Here is a 5,812-nt window from a genome sequence, read left to right as displayed (position 1 = left end):
GCCTTGACACTTTATGCTGTTTCTGATCAGTTACTTCTCACCATACGTTTAGTTTTTTATTTGACAGACAAGTAAACTTCCACGGTGTTTAATCCATTGTAACTGGGCTTCGACTATTCATTGCAACTCACTGACATTAACAGAGAGGGTGGTATCAGGATTCCGTGGGGAGCTTTGCTGAGTTATTTCTTCCTCCATCCTGCTGTACTTCAATGCACGGAGGCCCACAGCTCTGTGCTACTGCTAGGAGGAGGCGTAAGAAGAGAGAACACCTGGGTGATGTGGTGTTCAGTTATTTCTTGCATTTAAACAAATGACCCTAAAACTCATTATTTCTTAGGGCTGGGCAGTTCTACTCCACATGATGCCATTTGAGAATTCACGTGTGGCTGTGTTCAGTCTGGCTCAGCATGGGGCTGATCGCCTGACCACATGGCTTGTCATTATTGGGTAGTTGAGTGCAAGCTTCTTTATGTGGTAGCAAGAGCTCAAGAGAGTGAAAGCAGAAGCTCACAAAGCAGAAGTCACTTTTACCACATTCTACTGGCCAAGGTAAGACAGGAGGCCAGACTAGATTCACAAGAATGGGAGATGGACACTTGAGGGTGATGTGGTCTGTGGGTTCAGGGATGGGAAAGTGCGTAGGCAATCATCTTCAGACAGTCTACATGTAAAGCAATGGACAGAGAAGTTAAAGGACTCTTGAAAAGACAAAAAGGTAGTGGTGGAGTGGACTCAGGTTTTCACTCTTTTGGCACCAAAACCTCACTGTCTCCACCTGCCAGACTCCAGCTCCTCCCCCTCTCTATTCAGTTCCTTGCCCCTGTAGAAAACTGAAAAGGCTGGCTTCAAAGGGAGGCCTAGACCGGGCCACCCAGGGGGAATAAACTGGGATAGCCAGGTTCTACAGTCTAGCCTTCAATGGTACAGGCCTCCAAAAGAAATTTTTCAGTACAAGCCAAGCTAATCTGATTCATTTACAACACCCTGGGAACAAATCTGATTCATTTACAACACCCTGGGAACAAATCTTTACTCCTCACACTTCAGATAGAGCCCTAATATCCAGAGTATACAAAGAACTCAAAAAATTAGACAATAAGAGAACAAACAACCCAATCAACAAATGGGCCAAGGACCTGAACAGACACTTCTCAGAGGATGACATACAGTCAATCAACAAGTACATGAAAAAATGCTCAACATCTCTAGCTGTCAGAGAAATGCAAATCAAAACCACTCTAAGATACCATCTCACCCCAGTAAGATTGGCAGCCATTAGGAGGTCAAACAACAACAAGTGCTGGCGAGGATGTGGGGAAAAGGGTACACTTGTACATTGCTGGTGGGACTGCAGATTGGTGCAGCCAATTTGGAAAGCAGTATGGAGATTTCTTGGAAAGCTGGGAATGGAGCCACCATTTGACCCAGCCATTCCCCTTCTTGGTCTATTCCCTAAAGACCTAAAAAGAGCATGCTACAGGGACACTGCTACATCATTGTTCATAGCAGCACAGTTCACNGTGGAGATCTGTTCAGAGGCAGGTGGACCGTGGATTGGACTTTAAGCAACTGGAGTGGCTATGTAGCTATATCAGGGACTGTTCTTGTCCTGAGGGATAAGGACAGGTTAGAAAGATGATTAATTAGGAGAGCGTGCTGGTAGGTAGGATAGCTCCCCCCCCCTCAAATCCATGTGAATTAAAATGAATCAAAGATTCACAGGCCTGGTTTATGATCATAGTTACGTGCAGGTTCTTATTGGTTATGTTAAATAACTTTTAAGATTTTCTTCAAAACATGAGAAAATATATGAAGCAAGTACAGAATATGGTTTTCAGAATTCTGATGTCTACTTAGCTAACTGGGTAGATCTGCTAATTAGGTAGGTCTCATTATATGGCCCACAAAAATAATTGATGCACATATTTGAACTTCACTTTGAATTATTTCATGAAGTGCATTTTCTAACTTGAGGAATAACCCTGGACAATAATAGAGAATTTGTTTAGTAAAGGAGTTATTTCATAAGGGAAAGGAAGTATATTTAGATTCCTGTCTTTCATTATCAGAGAATTTTCACACATATGAATTTAAACTAGACTTCTCAGTAGATTTGACCTTGAATTCACCTTTTAGGGACGATAGAATAAAATAGGGGAAATAAGATTTTTCTTTCTACCTTAATTTTAAACTGAAGCAATCGTGACCTACAGAAATGGACAGGTGGTATTATTATTCTCCATAGAATGACATAGGTACACTCTTCAATAAGAATTTCACTAAAGGATCAGGATTTTCTGTAACATTTTCTAAATTTTCATTCATAATTAAAAGAAAACAACTTTAGGTTTCAATAGTGGAAACACTTTTCTGTTCATATATCAGTTGAGTTTAAAAATGTACTTATATAGAAAACCATGTGTGTAAACAAAGCCGTGGCGCTTCTCTTTGTCTATAAAGCATTTTGCACTTCAAATTCCCTTCCTACCTATCTATGCTTAAAATGAAAACAGTAAATTATTAGGCTGAAGTTTGTAGACCTTCTCACAATGAATCAATGAATATTCCTCATTAGTTGTACAATTGTATCTATAAAGGTGTATAGGCTTCTGTCTCATTTCCTCTTTCTTCTTCTCTTCTATACTTACATATACACTCACACATGCTTTCCAAATCTTCTGATCAAAACAATGGAAAAAGAGGGAGTCATCAAATCAGATCCTGGAAACAGAAGACGCTGAGTGTGAATTATTTTGAAATCCTATTCAAACCCCAATATACATGCATAGAGAACAAGTATCTGTGTGTTCTGTTGAATGGCCCTGTGGGTTGGGGATTTGCTCCAGTTTTGCAGTCAACATTTCTAAGCTCTGTCATGATCCTGTGCCAAGAGGACATCTGTGTGACAACTTGCAGTGTGCCCTCAGCTTGAGTTCCTGTCTTTAGTTTCAAAACCACTTTCAATGCCATGTACCTCCTGCAAGGCACTGTAACCCTTATGAAAGCACATTTCCCCAGTGCTTTTGTTATTATTACAATTGGCATCGTGGTTCTGGTGGATTTTGGTTTTCAGAAGACTCTAGTTTGACTCAGTGGAAGGTACTGGGGATATGGGAAGCAGAGAATGTGGCCTTCTGAAACCCTATATGCTTGCATGGTCTCAAATTATGGTTAAACCTGGGTTTTCAGTGTTTTAAATTTCTTCTAAATTTAAAAGATGGGAAATATGATAAAATTGAATATTATGCTTGGAAATATTTCTCTAATATGATTCATTTTGTTCTTGGTTAACCCCGAATTCCTCAATTTGGTGTATATTTTCTAATATGACAATATATGTTACATAAAGTTGCAAAGACCTAAAAACAACAATAGCAACAACAACAAAATAAAAATCCTGGGCCTATTAGAATAAATAGCTTAACAATTTATTATTTTAAATGAGAAGGTACAGTAGCCTTTTACCAATATTCCATTCCACAAATATTTGTTAATCTACTTACAGAAAAAAGGCCCAGTACTAAAATGCTATAATGATACAACTATGAACCTACTTGAATGTAATACTTAGATGTTATCTACTATTCAGACAAATAAGTCATGTCTTGGATACAAATAGAAACTAAACATGGCTTAATGTGTTTTTTTAAAATTTTTGATAATTAAAATATAGGAACATATTGATGAGTAGACTACTTTGCTCAGCCTGATTGCATTAATTTGATGATTATATAATATGGTTATTCTTGTTTAAGTTTTCATGCTGTAAGCTGGTATAGACATGATGCCTCATAAAGCAGAATAAATCCATTTTATAGCTGTTGCTTTTGTGGGGGACAAAGCTGGCTTCCATAGCAATCATAAATAGTTGCAATCCTCTGTTGCTAAATAGGAAAGAGCAAAATCGCATTAACTTATTATTTTCTCTTTCATTCTTTTTTCTTAAGCCTGATATGAGCATTTTCTTTCCCCCAAACTTTCGATTAGCAGTTTTCCAACTTGCTGTGCTATATGAATTTCATACTTTTTTCATTAATCATCTCTGTCAAACTTTTTCCCCAATGGTTGGATAACTTTGAAGATTGATTTCAATCTCCTAAGTGTTAAATTCCTTCCATTCCCAGGGTTCAGTTCACAATGGTACTCACTGAAAAATACTATGTCAAAATTTGGGGCACATTGATCCATCTTTTCCGTTCTCAATTGCTTCATCTGTTAAGAAATCAAGAAAATCAAATCAGATGATATCTATATTCCCTATTGCTTTGAGTAAGCATGACACAGAACTGCCTGTCAACCTGTAAGAAATATCAACGTAGAATTTGCTATCACATCAATATTTACTTCTGAGATATAGCAGATAGTGTAAGTTAGTCAGTAGATGGCACTGTTTATTATGGTATTATTATGGTTAAAGAAGCATCACATAGAATGCCAGTTTCCTCACCTGATCAGGATGGGGGTAGGAGAAGAGGGCAGCTTATTTTTGCAGAGGAGAACACATGGATTTCTGAGGTTAAACCGACCTTGAGAAAAAATGCAGTTCATTTTCCTGACTCTTCAAAAGAAAAATTCTATTTTAGATGTTTTTCAGGGAACTATATTTTTAACACACTTCATTTGCCTCTTTCAAATTTGAAACACTTATGAAATCCTCTATCCAAATCACATCTTTTCTTCATGTTCTTGTATTTAGTCCTGAGTGAAATTCAGAAAAATTCTTTTCATTCTTTCCCTGAAAAATCCCTCTTGGTTTTTAGGGAGCATTATTATTTTACACAAGCATTTTTTCTTCCCTGGGACCTAAGAAAGACATTAGATAATGCCTTTCTGAATTCTAATGTGCCATTCATGTCACACTCTAATCTAGTAACTATAAATATGGTTAGTTATTAAGTAACAAAGATATGCAAATGCATACATACAGTACACAACAAATGCAACCATTTTCATTAGCCAAAAGCACATCGCCTCATTTGGGGGAAATGATAGGGCAAAATGAACAAAATGTAGTTAGTAACTATTATGTATAGGCCATTGCTTTCAACTACTATCTCTTCACCTTTCTCCTAATTTCTTTTTTCTATTCATGAACTTGAATTTTCATCAAGAAAATATTTAGAATAGTTCAGAGAGTCAACCCTACTGAACCACAGAGATCACTTCTTTTCTTTAATATTTTCAAGGAAACATTAAGCTTCTTACAATTTTGTCTCTGTCTACTATATTTTAAGTCTCTTCAGCACATCAAATATATTTTCTGTGTCATGGATCCCAAGAGTCTTATACAGTGCTAGCTTAGTAAAGACACATGAGTACTTAGTGAATATTGGTTGGATAAATTAATTTCAGGTAAGTAAAATCAGTTGTTCAGGAGAATTATCAGGAGATTTCAAAACACAATTTGATTGCTTTCAGGTCAACATTTGATTCCCCTGAACTAAGTTTACCTACATTGTATTTTTCAGTCAGTAGTTTTCTTTGTGTTATGAACAAAAAGTGAAAAGGAGAATAAAGAGAAGCCACTAGAACAATTAATCATATATAAAGACATGTGCTTAGTTATCTTTTCTTACTTTCTGATGATGATTATTATCATTATTGGTAGTGCTGGGCATTGAACCCAGGGTCTTGTGCATGCTAGTCAAGCACTCTACCAGCTGAGCTATATCCCCAGCCACTTTCTGATTATTATAACCATATTCCTTACATGATATTATTCTATACAGATTTTCCCAGAAAAAAATATTATAAGGATTTCCATTGTATTCTATTACAATTATAATCTTACTTATTGCTTTAAATTATT

This window comes from Marmota marmota, unplaced genomic scaffold (genome assembly GCF_001458135.2).
Source record: "Marmota marmota marmota unplaced genomic scaffold, marMar, whole genome shotgun sequence".
Classification (NCBI taxonomy): Eukaryota; Metazoa; Chordata; class Mammalia; order Rodentia; family Sciuridae; genus Marmota; species Marmota marmota.
Note: the sequence above shows the minus strand (reverse complement) of the source record.